Here is a 13489-nt window from a genome sequence, read left to right as displayed (position 1 = left end):
CCCAGGCTCAGGTGATCCTCCTGCCTCAGCCTCCCGAGTACCTGGGAATACAGGAGCCTGCCACCACACCTGGCTGATTTTTTGTATTTTTTTTTTTATAGAGACAGGGTTTTGCCATGTTGCACAGGCTCAAACTCCTGAGCTCAAGAGATCCACTCGCCTCAGCCTCCCAAAGTGCTAGAATTACAGGTGTGAACCACCACACCCAGTCTCCATTTTGTTTTTAAGAAAACAATGTTTCGGGTGTCTTTTCTCAGTATCTCATTCACTCGTGTTTCTTGGGTGACTACCAGAATTTCCTCAGCTCTGGGTACTGTTGCTGTCCTCCTCTTGTGGCGCTGGCATACCTGCTTGTTTGAACTGCCTTTCTCCTCTCCTCAAGCCCATTTTTAATTATCTAGTTACTAGGACAAGCCTCTAAATAGTCGTGGAGCAAATATAGTTATCAGAAGAGCTAAATGAACCGTTTCCCTCTCCCTCTACAAAGAGGAAAGCCAGAAAGATTTTAAACTGGACTGGCAATTTTAGGTTTCCCAGAGCTGGCTTTGTGCTATCTAATCACTGAGGCCCTGCACTGAGAGGAACGAGACGGGGCCTCTGGCAACCACATCCGGGTGGTACTAGAACAGCTCAGTGCTGTTATCTATGACCTCAGAACAAAGTCTCAGTTCAGGGGCCTTAAAAGAGTTTCCCCATTGAACAAGAATGGAAATGTGAAAATATGTATTTATTAAACAAGATAAGTGAAGATTGTTTCATTTAGAATGTGATTCACTAATGTATTTCTTTGATCACTTAGTTATCTTGGTATGTTCAGAATATTGTAGCTTTCTTTTTAGCAGTTCTTTATATTAATACATTTAAAGAGGGTCCCAGAAGTGCACCAGGCTTTAGGATGGCTAGAAATGGGGAGATGGCCTGGTCATTTTGGGTCATCTTGGCCCTGGTCTCAGTTCCAAGGATGTGTCGGAAGAAAGAATAGGGGTGATAGCTTAGGAAACTCTCTGGAGTGAAGAGGCAGCTTGGCTTTATTAGGTTGTTTTCTTCACCTTAATCCTGAACACCTTTTCAAGCTAACTGGCAGCAAGCTGGACATCGAGGTATGTGTTTAGTTCTAGAAACTTCTCTATGTGTGTCATGATATTTTCTTTTGTTACTATTTTAAGTCATGCACATATATGATATGTATTGTAACGTAGTAGAATAAGTAAAATTTATACAGTAAAGGGAGAAAAAGGACCTAGAGATCAAGAACTCATCAGCCTCTGCCTGTGCCCAGCATTCCCCTGCAAGACAGGCATCTCGCTCCCAAGTTCACTCCCAGAATAAATGAATTAATTGACTCTAAAAGGGTTTTGAGAACAGTTTCAAGTTATTATTGCTTATGCTTCCTCCCCTATATTCCAGATCCCACAAAAAAGCCACTTCTTGGGCTGACCTTTTTATCATCCATCTCAAACTCAACAAGGGCAAAACTGAACTTCTTTCCTACACACACCAGTTGCCCAAACCTTCTCTTTTCTTTATTTCCTTATCTTAATGAAGGGCCCACTTGCTACTGGTTTCCTAAGCCAGAATCTGAACATCATCAATGTCTGGGACCAGTTCTTTCCTTCCCTCTTCCCCAACCAATCTCCAAATCCTGGAGATTCTTCCTTCCAAATTGTTCCAAATCCATCTACTTTTTTCCATTCCCACTGCTTCTTCCTTAGTCAGGACACCATCATCTTCTGCCAAGAAGACACCAACAGCCCAGGTGGTCTCCCTGCCTTAGTCTCACTCTCTTTCAATCTATTTGCCACACTGACCGGAATAATCTTTTAAAACCATACATCTAATCACGTTGTTCTTCAGTTTAAAATCTTTCAGTAGTAAAGTCCAGACTCCCTCATTCGATTATTAGGCTCCGAATGACGTGGCCACCAAGTCCCTCCCCAGCCTCTTCTCTTGCCGTATGTTCACACACTGCACTCTCTGCTCTGGCCATAATGACTTTCAGTTCCCCAAACCTAACTTTCTCTAGGATTGCTGGGCCTTTGCCCACGCTGTTCTCTGCTTGGAACACCTTCCACTCTTCTTTTGGGTAACTCGATGCCTTCTCCAGGTCTCACCTCAGCTGTCACTTACACAACCCCATAGACAGGCTTATCCCCAACCCTTGTCTGCAGCGTCCTCCAGGTGACTGTGTCTCCCAGGTGGGTAGCCCCTGAAGTAATCCTCCACACTCCATCACTGTCGGGCAGTTGGAAGGCTGGAGAGGTACGATCCCCCAGAGTCGACCTAGATCCTTGTGGCTTCAGCCCCCAACAGGTAGGGAGCCCACTAAGCTTCAGCTCTAGAGCAGAGACACAGACAAGGCTACTGGTGTGTGCAAAATATTGACTTGTGAAAATTACAGTATCCAAAACATGATTTTTTTCTAAAAGAGCTTTTAAAATTTTGTTTTCTGAAAGTTAAAACCAGAAAATTTGTGACAGGTTAAGGATTTAAGGGGATTTTTCAGTTATGTGATGTGAGGCTCTCTGTAGTTTTGTACCAACTAGATTGTTCACTTCCTAAGAATGAGGACCTCTCCTATTCATCTTTGTAATAGGGACAGTGTCTTGCAGATGAAAACATCCAGTGACCCTACACTAGAGGAGAAGAAACTGGAACACAAATTGATTGAATGTTCCCCATGTGACAGATTTAATAAGGCTAATGTTGGTGAAGTGGAGGCTGCGCAGGCAGTAAGAGGATTCCCTTGTCTACTTGGAAGGTGAACATGAGCTCTGGCATCCCAGGCCTGGTTCAATGTTGATACCCCTGAATTGAAAGTGGCATTTCTGTGTACTCTTACAGATGTTCCTTCATTTGCCATCAGAAAGATAGCTGCAAAGTGATATATAGTAACTTTGGAGGCATATTTTATTTTTAAACCTCAATTAACTTTGTGTCAAATAATCAAAGCTTAACAGGATGTATATTAAAGATGGTGGGAGGGAATCAAACTTCATTTTTAGAGAAAAATAGCAAATCAAAACAAGCTGATGCAAGGGACTTTGTGGCTCTCTCCTTCCTTCAGCTCCTGATATGAGTCCTAGATTGATTACATATTCACACTGATTAGCTGTGCTTTCCAATAATTAGAGCAGCCATAAGCATTTGTACACTAATTTACAGTTCCTAAAGCATCCTTAGGAATATTAGCATAAATATTTATTGAATGTCTTCTGTGTGCCAGGCATGATTCTATACATGATAAGGATTTACTGATGAATAAAACCAGTTAAAAAATGTCTGCTTTCATGGTGCCTACATTCTAACACCTTACTTTCCCCGTTCATCCATACATCAACCCCACAGAGTCACACTAGGAAAACTGGAGTTCAGGAGAGTAAATTGACTTTCACAGGGTCCCAAAAGAGTAAGTTTGGGGTCAGAATTTTAACCCGTCACTCCAGATTCCAAGTCCCATGCTTTTTTTTTTTTTTTTTTTTTTTTTTTTTTTGCTAGCTCAGTATTCACTGTGGAATCTTAATGATGCTCAAAAAGATCATCTCAAGTAATAGTCAGGAGAGAATATCATATTCAATAAGTTGCTTTTTTTTTTTTTTTTTTTTTGAGACAGACTGTCACTCTGTCACCCAGGCTGGAGTGCAGTGGCACGATCTCAGCTCACTGCCACCTCTGCCTCTTGGGTTCAAACAATTCTCCTGTCTCAGCCTCCCAAGTAACTGGGATTACAGGCACATGCCGCCACACCCAGCTAATTTTTTGTATTTCAGTAGAGACAGGGTTTCACTGTGTTGGCCAGACTGTTCTTGAACTCCTGAGCTCGGGCAATCCACCTGCCTTGGCCTCCCAAAGTGCTAGGATTACTGGCGTGAGCCACCACACCCAGCTCAATAAGTTGCTTTTATTATTGAGTTACATAAGTCTTTTTTAGAAATGATTTCAGTTATAAGCGTTAAATACTAATGGTCTTAATCATAAGAGTTAAAACTATAAATTAACTGGAAAGGAACAGCTGCCTGGAGGAACCCAGGGCATGTGCCTTCTGATGACCACAGTGAGTGCTGAGGTCTTCAGTTTAGGCTGTGAGGGGGACTGGCTACCTAAACTGTCAGCCAGTGGTGAGTAGGGTAGATTAAGCTGATGGAGCAGAAAGTCTCACCATCCAAAGCCATCCTTTCCCAGACTCCATGTCTGGTGGGAATAGATAGGCAATCCATGAAAGACTACTGAAGTGTGTGTCTTAGTCCATTTGGGTTGCTATAAAGGAATCCTCGAGGCTGGGTAATTTATAAAGAAGAGAGGTTTATTTAGTTCATGTTTCTGCACGCTGAACAAGAAACATGGCACCAGCACCTATTTCTTGCGAAGGCCTCAGGAAGCTTCCATTCTTGGTGAAAGGCGAAGTGGAGCAGGCCTCACACAGTGAGAGGGGAAGGAAGAGAGAGAGCATGGAGAGTGGTGCCAGGCTCCTTCTAATCAGTTCTCACAGGGACCGATACAGTGAGAACTCACTCACTACTGAGAGGATAGCACCAAACCATTCCTGAGGGATCTTCCCCCATGACCCAGACACCTCCCACTAGGTCCCACTTCCAACAGTGGGGGTCAAGTTTTGACATGAGATTTGGAGGGGACAAATACCCAAACAATATCAGTTTGATAAAGAGGATATGAGTAATTTCATTCTTCCATCAGTGTTGAAAAGTACCATGTCCATAAATCATCAAATGCTGGCCCAGAGGGAACTTTAAAGAACAGCCCCTTAATTTCAGCCACGTAGTTTACCAAACTAGAGCTGGACTGGAGACCATGCCTTTTTTTTTTTTTTTTTTTTTTTGAGGTGGAGTCTCACTGTCACCCAGGCTGGAGTGCAATGGTGCCATCTCAGCTCTCTGCAAACTCCGTCTCCCGGGTTCAAGCAATTATTCTGCCTCAGCCTCCCCAGTAGCTATGATTACAGGTGCCCACCACCACGCCTGGCTAATTTTTGTATTTTTAGTAGAGACAGGGTTTCACCCTGTTGGTCAGGCTGGTCTCGAATTCCTGACCTCAGATGATCCCTCTGCCTTGGCCTCCCAAAGTGCTGGGATTACAGGCGTGAGCCACCATGCCCAGCCTAAGAGTATGCCTTTTTGAAGACCCCATAAAAATTTTCCAACTTGCTTATCTCATGTATCTGCACTAGCTCAATTGCGAGAATGACTCCTGAGTTGATGGGTCAGTTTCCTGTTCCCACATACCTGACCTCATTCTACCTATAGGCATAAAATCAAGAGGAATTTACAACAGATGGGCTCAGGCAACAAGTTAGCCCCAGAGTGGAGCTCAGCTACAGAGGAATGCTTCACTGAAAGAACTATAAGTCCCTGAATTCGATTCAAGACTTTATCAAGTCCTACTTCAGTTAGGATCCAGTTTACTCCCCAAAGACCCATGAGTACTCTCTCAGTTACTATTTCCCTTGCCACACATATAGAAGAAAAGCAAGAAAGTTACTCTGCTGGGAAACACTGCCAAGGGGTCTTAGAAGCAAGAAAATTTGCCTATTTTATACAGGTAGTTTAAAGAGAACCACCCTTATAAATGGGTGTTTGTCCCCTTATTATTTCAGGATACTTGCAAAGCTCCTCTCCTCCAAATATGTCTCTAATTCAAGTATCACAGTGTCTAAAATTCTACCAGTAAAATGCCATTACCTAAATTAAGCACAGCCTTCTGTCTTTATGTTGATATTTCTTTAAATATCATGCCTATAGTTTTAAAATGAAATGATACTAAAGGTATATAACAACAAACAGCTGGACCTGGCTTTATCCCTTCAACTCCTCTGTCTCATTCCCCAACCATTTTCTACTCTTTTACCCATTTCTTTTGATAGTTCCCTGTATTTCTAAATAATATAAGTAAAGTATGATTTTTATGTCCAATTTTAAAGGTTTTCTACGGACCTCTTCTTTTAGAGACGACATCTAGTTATCTTACATCCCTTGCCACTTCCCCTGACACTGTAGGACTGACAGGTCTATCCCAGCCAGGGTGACTCAGTCATTGTTTTTCATGGCCATTGCCTGTTCTTTATGATCAAGGAGGAGAATGCTTTGGAGGAAACAGAGCTTTCATACGTTAATAGGAAGTGAGTCAAAAGTACTGCAACTGAAAGTGTGGCATGGGGTAGGGAGCATGGCCAGTCTCCTCCCTGGGGTCCTATAGGACTGGGAATGCCTACGCCTTCATACCTAATTATGTTTGCTGGATTGCGTTATAGTTCTTCGGTGTGTGGACTCTTGTCAGTTTTATATCTGTAGGCCGAGCACAATGCCTGGAATACAGAGCATGCTTAATAATGAGAGGCTTTTCATTGTATTTCTTATCAACAACACTCGTAACTGAACATAAATCACCCTTCCTCGCCAGTCAGTGCACCATACAGCTAGAATTCTTGCTTTTTGATCAGTGGAGATAAAATGAATTTCTTTTCTCCATGTTAAGTAATCAGGTTCTGATTTTCCCTTTTCTTTCTCTCTAATAGTGTTTAATGCTCTAATGCTTTCTAAGCATGAGGCATTTTCTTGAGCTCTGAAGCCTAGTATCCTCAAAGCCCCATTCAGGGAAACCTCAGTTCCTTGTCAGTCAAGGCCTGTCACTGGCTTTGCCTTGGCCTTCTCTGGGAGAATGTCTGCTCCTTAAGTTGATGGCATACATACCATGCTCTTGGTGAAACAGAGTGAAGAGAGCCTATGCAACTTAGGAAGATCATCAAGCAAACTAGGATAAGCATTATGGGAATCCTAGAAGGAGCAAAGAAAGAAAAGGAAGAGAAAGCTTATTTAAATAAATAATGACAGAAACTTCCGAAATCTGTAAAGGGAAATGAATGTCCAGATCCATGAGTCCCAAAGAGCCACAAATAGACTAAATATAAAGAGATTTCACCAAGATACATTATAATCAAATTCTCAAAACTTAAAGAAGCAATTTTGAAAGCAGCAGGAGAAAAGCAACTTGTCACACATAGAAAACCCATAAGACTGTCAATAGGTTTCTCCGCATAGCCCTTGAAGGCCAGGAGGGAGTGGGATGATATATTCAGAGTGTTGAAAGAAAACAACCAACCAAGAATATTATACCAGGCAAGGCTCTCCTATAGAAATGGAGAGAGAAAGACTTTCCCAGACAAAAGCTCTGGCAGTTCATCACCACTAAGCCACCTTACAAGATCTGCTAGAAGGAGTTATTCCAGTTGAAATGAAAGGACGCTAACATTATGAAAACATATAAATGTAGAAAACTCGCTGTAAAAGTAAAAATGTAGTCAAATTCAGAATAATACTACAGTGGTGGTGTGTAAATCACTTTTAACTCTAGTATAAAAGTTAAAAGACAAAGGTATTAAAAATAATTGTAGGTACAATAATTTGTAAGTGGATACACAATACATAAAACATGTAAATTGTGATATCAGTAACATAAAATATGTTGAGGTGGGGAGAAATTGAAGTGTAGGATTTCTGTAGGCAGCTAACGTTTTATTACTGGAGTGCAGTGGTGTGACCTCAGCTCACTGCAACCTCTGCCTCCTGGGTTCAAGCAATTCCCCTGCCTTAGCCTCCCAAGTAGCTGGGACTACAGGCACATGCCACCACGCCCAGCTAATTTTTTGTATTTTAGTAGAGACGGGGTTTCACCACGTTGGCCAGGATGGTCTCGATCTTCTGACCACATGATCTGCCCACCTCGGCCTCCCAAAGTGCTGAGATTACAGGCAAGAGCTACAGCGCCTGGCCTAAAATGTTTTATACAAGCATCATAGTGACCACAAAACAAAAACCTGTAGTAGAGTTACAAAATGTAAAGAGAAAGGAATGAAAGCATACCATTACAAAAATCATCAGATCAGAAGGGAAGATAGTAAGGGAGTAAGAAAACAATAAAGGAACTACAAACAGCCAGAAAGCAATTTTTTAAATGGCAGTAGTAAGTCTTTATCTATCAATAATTACTTTAATGTAAATGAATTAAATTCTGCCATCAAAAGACAGAAGTGTCTGAATGGATATTAAAAAAAATCTATGTGCTGCCTGCAGGAGACTCATCTTAGCTTTAAGGATATACATAGGCTGAAAGTAAAGGCATGGGAAAAGATATTCCATGCAAATGGTAACCAAATAAAGAGCAAAAAAGATACTTATATCAGACAAAACAGACTTTAAGTCAACAACTTCATAAGAGTCACTATATAGTGAGAAAGAGATAAATTCATCAAGAGGATATAACAATTATAAATGTATATGCACCCAACATCAGAGTACCTAAATAGTTATTAACATAACTCAAGGGAGAAATAGCAATACAGTAATAGCAGGGTACTTCAGTACCCCATTTTCTTTTTTTTTTTTTTTTTTTTTTTTTTTGAGACGGAGTCTCGCTCTGTCACCCAGGCTGGAGTGCAGTGGCCGGATCACAGCTGCTCACTGCAAGCTCCGCCTCCCGGGTTCACGCCATTCTCCTGCCTCAGCCTCCCGAGTAGCTGGGACTACAGGCGTCCGCCACCTCGCCCGGCTAGTTTTTTGTATTTTTAGTAGAGACGGGGTTTCACCGTGTTAGCCAGGATGGTCTCGATCTCCTGACCTCGTGATCCGCCCGTCTCGGCCTCCCAAAGTGCTGGGATTACAGGCTTGAGCCACCGCGCCCGGCCTCAGTACCCCATTTTCAACAATGAATAGATGACCCGGACAGAAGACGAATAAGGGAACACTGAACCTGAACAACACTCTAGAGCAAATGGACCTAGCAGACACATAGGACACTCCTTCCACCAGCAGCCGAATGCACATTTACATGTATACAGAGCATTCTCTAGGCTAGATCATATGTTAGGCCACAAAACAAGTTTTAACAAATTTAAGAAGATTAAAATATCAAGTATCTTTTCTGACCACAATAGTATGAACTAGAAATCAGTAACAGGAGGAAAATTGGAAAATCCACAAATATGCAGAAATTAAATACACACCTGAACAACCAGTGGGGTCAAAGAAGATATCAAAAGGGAAATCAGAAAATTCCTCGAGACAAATGAAAATGGAAACAACATACCAACACTTATGGGATGCAGCAAAAGCAGTACTAGAGGGAAGTTTATAAAGAAAATGTGGTGTATATCTATATGTACACAATGGAATACTATTTAGCCTTAAAAAAGAAGGATTTCGTGTCATTGGCAACAACATGGATGAACCTGGAGTACATTACGCTAAGTGAAATAAGCCAGGTACAGAAAAACAAATATAGGCCAGGCATGGTAGATCACGTCTCTACTCCCAGCACTTTGGGAGGCTGAGGCAGGAAGATTTCTTGAGCCTGGGAGTTCAAGACCAGCCTTGGCAACATATCAAGACCCCATCTCTACAAAATTTAAAAAATCAGCTGGGCATGGTGGCATGGGCCTGTAGTCTCAGATACTCAGGAGGCTGAGGTGGGAGGATCACTTGGGCCTGGGAGATCAAGGCTGCAGTGAGCCTTGACCACTGCACTCAGCCACTGCCCCCCAACCTGGGCAACAGAACAAGACCCTGTCTCAAAACAAACCAGCCAACAAAAAAACTAACAAAAAAAGAAGAATATGCATGACCTCACTTATTTGTGGAATCTGAAAAACTTGAACTCAGAGAAGTAGAGCATATAATAATGGTGGTTACCAGGGGTAGTAGGGTGGGAGAAATGGGGAGTTGCTGGCCAAAGAGTACAAAGTTTCACTTAGGAAAGATGAGTAAGTTCTAGAGAGTTAATGTACAGCTCTAATGTATAGTTAGTAATAATACATTGTATACTTGAAATTTGCAAGAAGAATAGATCTTAAATATTCTCACCACCAAAACAAAAATAATGTGAGGTGATTGGATATACTAGCTTGACTGTGGCAATAATTTTACAATGTATTCATATATCAAAACATCACATCATAGACTATAAATTATGTAATTTTTATCTGTCAGTTATGTCAGTAAAGCTGGGTGGGGGAGGGGAGGGGCGGGAAGAAGCTGTCTCGATGTGATGGCCGAGGTGTCCTATATATCCTGAGCTCGTATTATTGCCTTTCAAATGTAAAAGCTGTAGGTGATGGGATGTCCCAAAGGTTTTAAAATCAGGAATGTCAAGATCAGATTTTGCTTTAGGAGGGCAATTTGAGGCAGCTTAAAGAGTGGATTGCAGGAGATAGAACTTGGAAGTGAGAACACTGTCGCACAAGTGCAGTGAGAGAGGAGTAGCCTCGAGCAGAACCAGTGGCAAGGGCCTGGGCTGCGGAGACCATTGGAGAGAGGGATGGGAGCCACACTGGGCTGTCACTGGGAATGGAGAGCTAGAGAGGAGAAACAACTGGCAGAGGGGGCCTGCGGAGAGAAAGAAGGTCTGAAGAAAACCTAGCCAAAAAGAGAAGGCTGGAGCCCTGGGCCGTCTGGCTTGTGGAATGAGGGGCCCGCAGGCTTCCTGTGGCTGAACCACCACCCTGGTGGCAGAGAGGTGGGCAGGTCTTCTTGCTGCCTGCAGAAGGCTTCTCAAATGCCTAACAAAGTCATGGATTTCACGCAGCCCAGCTCAGCCAAGAGAGACACAGATATCAGAGTGTTCTAGAAACAAAGCAGGGCCCCAGGGGGAAACTGCGAGGCCTAGCAGGGCAGGGAAGCCGAACACAGGGAAGAATGCCTTCTCCTTTCTCCAGAGGGAAGCTCAACGGGCCTGGGGGAGGTCCAAGGGGCACTGGCCTGTTCGGACATTTACAGCCAGGCCTGGGGTTGGTTTTATCCTTAAGCATTGTTTTATCCAGGCGCAGGCTTTTTCCCGGAAAATTTCCCCTCTGCCTCACTTTGCTCTTCCCCAGGAGTGGGCTGGGAGCCCCCTCTGCTCTGAAGCCATGCCGGGGGTCCACTCCGTGGGTGTTCGGCAGTAGCTTCTAGGGGACTGGCCAGGCGCCTCCCTGGGGCTGCCTAGGGAGAAGAGTTGTTTCTGGGGTGACGTAGAGCCTGTGTGCCAGGGCACTGGCCAGCAAGGGTAAGAACCCGGCGGGCTCCCCCAGCCTAACAGGGAGCCGCCTCTGTCACGTGCCTGCGAGGTGGGACACAAGCTGGCTAACAAGTTGGTTCGACACAGCCAAATCCGCGTGCCACATTTCCACGCTATAGAGTGCTGGTCTTCATGATTGTGCCCCTTGACATGACACAATAGGAATAAAAGCCGGGAGGCCAAGGAAAGGCCCTCTTTGGGGGTGGGGGCGCGGCGGCATGTGACCCTCGCCGCTGTGGGGAAGACCCGCCTTCAGGACGGAGCGCCAGCGGTGCAGAGGCCGCCTGGGACTGCCCGGAGGCCGGTGGGGAGCGGGCCAGCGAAAGCCCGTGCGCCCTCCGAGCCGGGGAAGGCGCGGGTCAGGACCCGGGTTCGCCTGCAGAGGCCGGGCAGCGCTGCAAGGCGTGGGGGCGCCCCCGCCCGGTGGCTCCGGGGCTGGTGCGACCCTGGGCACGCCGGGGCCGGGGCCGGGGCCGGAGCCGGGGGTCGCGGCGGCCGGAGAGGGGGAGGAGCCGCGCGGCCCCGCCGGCGCCCCGCGAGCCAGGGAAAGTGAAAGGGCGGCGGGGCCTCCCGCGCGCCGCTCCAGGAAGTCGCGAGCAGGAAGCGCCCGCGGCGGCCGGGCCCGGCTGCGGTGCGCGGGCCTCGGCGGCGCAGGTGAGGCGCGGGGCCGGGGCCGGGCCGGGAGGCGGGGACCCCCAGCCCCACCGCCCGCACCTGCGGGGCCATCGGCGCTCGGGCGCCGCAGCCGCTCAGCACCTGCGGCTGCCGCAGGGAGCCGGGCGCGGGGCCCTGCGCACTCGGAGCTCGGCTCCTTTCCTCCTTCCTTTTCTTTTTTTGGGGGGTAAGTCGGGGCTGGTTTGGATGTTTTCGGAGAGCTGGGGACGGTCTCAAGCTGTTTTCGCGGAGGGAAGTCTTTGAAATACGACATCTAGAAGAGTAGCCCTAGGCGACAATGCCGGGCGTTCCCGGACCGGGGCAACGCTGGGATTCCGGGGAAGTGGAGGCAGAGGGAGCGGGCACAGGGCCAGTAGCCGCTCCACGGAGTCCCCGGCAGGGGCGAGCTTAGCTGTCCTGCCGGGTCCCCTGCCCACCCCGGCCCGGGCCGCGGTGACAGCTGAGGGTCCAGAGAGCCGGCAGGAGGGGACCCTGCGCATTGTCTGCCGCGATGGGGACGTGGGCGTGCCCGCGGAATTCTCCTCCGGGGACCAGCCGCCCAGGGAGGAGCCGGCACAGAACGCTGGCTCGGAGCGCTGGCACCCTGGGCCTTTGCGTTGTCTGTCGGCTGAGCAGCTGGTTCCCGGAGCCCGTGGGCCTCCTGGCCAATGCGAGTGACAGCGACCTTCTGGGTTTATAATAAAGGGCTTGACGCGCCGCAAAGTCCCCTAGCCGCTGGCCACCAGCCTTCCAGCCCTTACGGCCCACGCTGCGATCCTGGTGACCGAGAAGGTACGTACAGTCTAAGGATTTGCATTTGAACGAAGGGTACTGGCCAAGCCCCTTACCACCCCCACTCCCCGCCAACACCCCAGCCCGCGGCCCCAGTTTTGAATCTCCAAAGGAGGAATTGCTAAAACCTGCGCTTTCCTGGTCTCCCTTAGCTTTTTGCCTGGAAGGTGCCTGCCTGCCTGCCGGCCTTTGAACTTAAATTGTCTGAAGTTGTGTAAGTGAATACATATTTTAGACTCCCCCCCCCCGGTGTTTCTTTATTAATCCCCTTTTAGAGCAAGCTTGAAAACCTCTGGCTCCAGACCTGTGATTCACCAAGTCATTTTGAAACTGCATTTACACGTTCTGTTTCATGCAGCCCACCTGTGATGTTCTGTTTGTTGGGGGTTGGGGGCAGGTGGTGCAAATGTAATTCAGGTTCCTTGTACTTCAGCCAAGGGGAAAGAGATAGTGACCATTTCATTCATCTTTAATATGGAAGGCGCCTTTAAAAGCAAAAAGCCATAGAAAGAGCACACTTTGGACAGGAAGTTGTATTCTATGTCTTAATTTTAAAAAAGTAAAAGAAAAATGCATGAAAACTTTTGTTTTGCATTTCTCACCCATCTTTGCCTGTAAAGTGAGACCCAGTTTTAAAAAAAAGTCACGAAGTAGATTATTTAAAGTATCTATAGGGCCACTTTGATTACGTGTAATGGCACCTCAGCCCTAAAAAGACTGTTGAACCTTACTCCTGCTATTGCTCACTTCCTATCCTCATTATTTGAGCCTCTTCAGATTACTTGGAACCTTCTAGGCAGCACAGATCACAAGTGGGTGGGTCTGGGAGTGGAGCTTGTGAATGTATCTTTCCCTCGGCTCATTCCGTTTTACAGTTGCCTAGGGTGGGTTTGTTTTTTCAAGAGATGGGTATAAAACCATGTGTCTTTCAGGGTTTTTTCTTTTTTTTTTAACTTTCAGTTTCAGGGGTACACGTACAGGTTTT

The 13489-nt window shown here is 46.1% G+C and overlaps 1 protein-coding gene across 13 annotated transcripts in view; it reads left to right on the top strand.

Annotated features, from left to right (window-relative positions):
- The window catches only part of SLC37A1 (solute carrier family 37 member 1), an 82298-nt gene that overhangs the window by 3724 nt on the left and 65085 nt on the right, over nucleotides 1–13489 (top strand). For 5 of the 13 annotated variants that reach the window (XR_012431963.1, XM_074033966.1, XM_074033963.1 and 2 more), the window contains exon 1: nucleotides 11481–11712. The exons of 2 other annotated variants lie outside the window; for them this stretch is intronic. The gene's annotated coding sequence lies outside the window, so the exon portion shown is untranslated. Of the gene's footprint in view, nucleotides 1–11480; nucleotides 12505–13489 lie in introns of those variants that run through there. 6 more of the 13 variants (XR_012431964.1, XM_074033967.1, XM_045389339.2 and 3 more) reach the window with 4 other exon arrangements.

Source organism: Macaca fascicularis, chromosome 3 (genome assembly GCF_037993035.2).
Source record: "Macaca fascicularis isolate 582-1 chromosome 3, T2T-MFA8v1.1".
Taxonomy (NCBI): domain Eukaryota; kingdom Metazoa; phylum Chordata; class Mammalia; order Primates; family Cercopithecidae; genus Macaca; species Macaca fascicularis.
The sequence above is the reverse complement of the archived record's forward strand: the minus strand, read 5'-3'. Positions and strand labels throughout refer to the sequence as shown.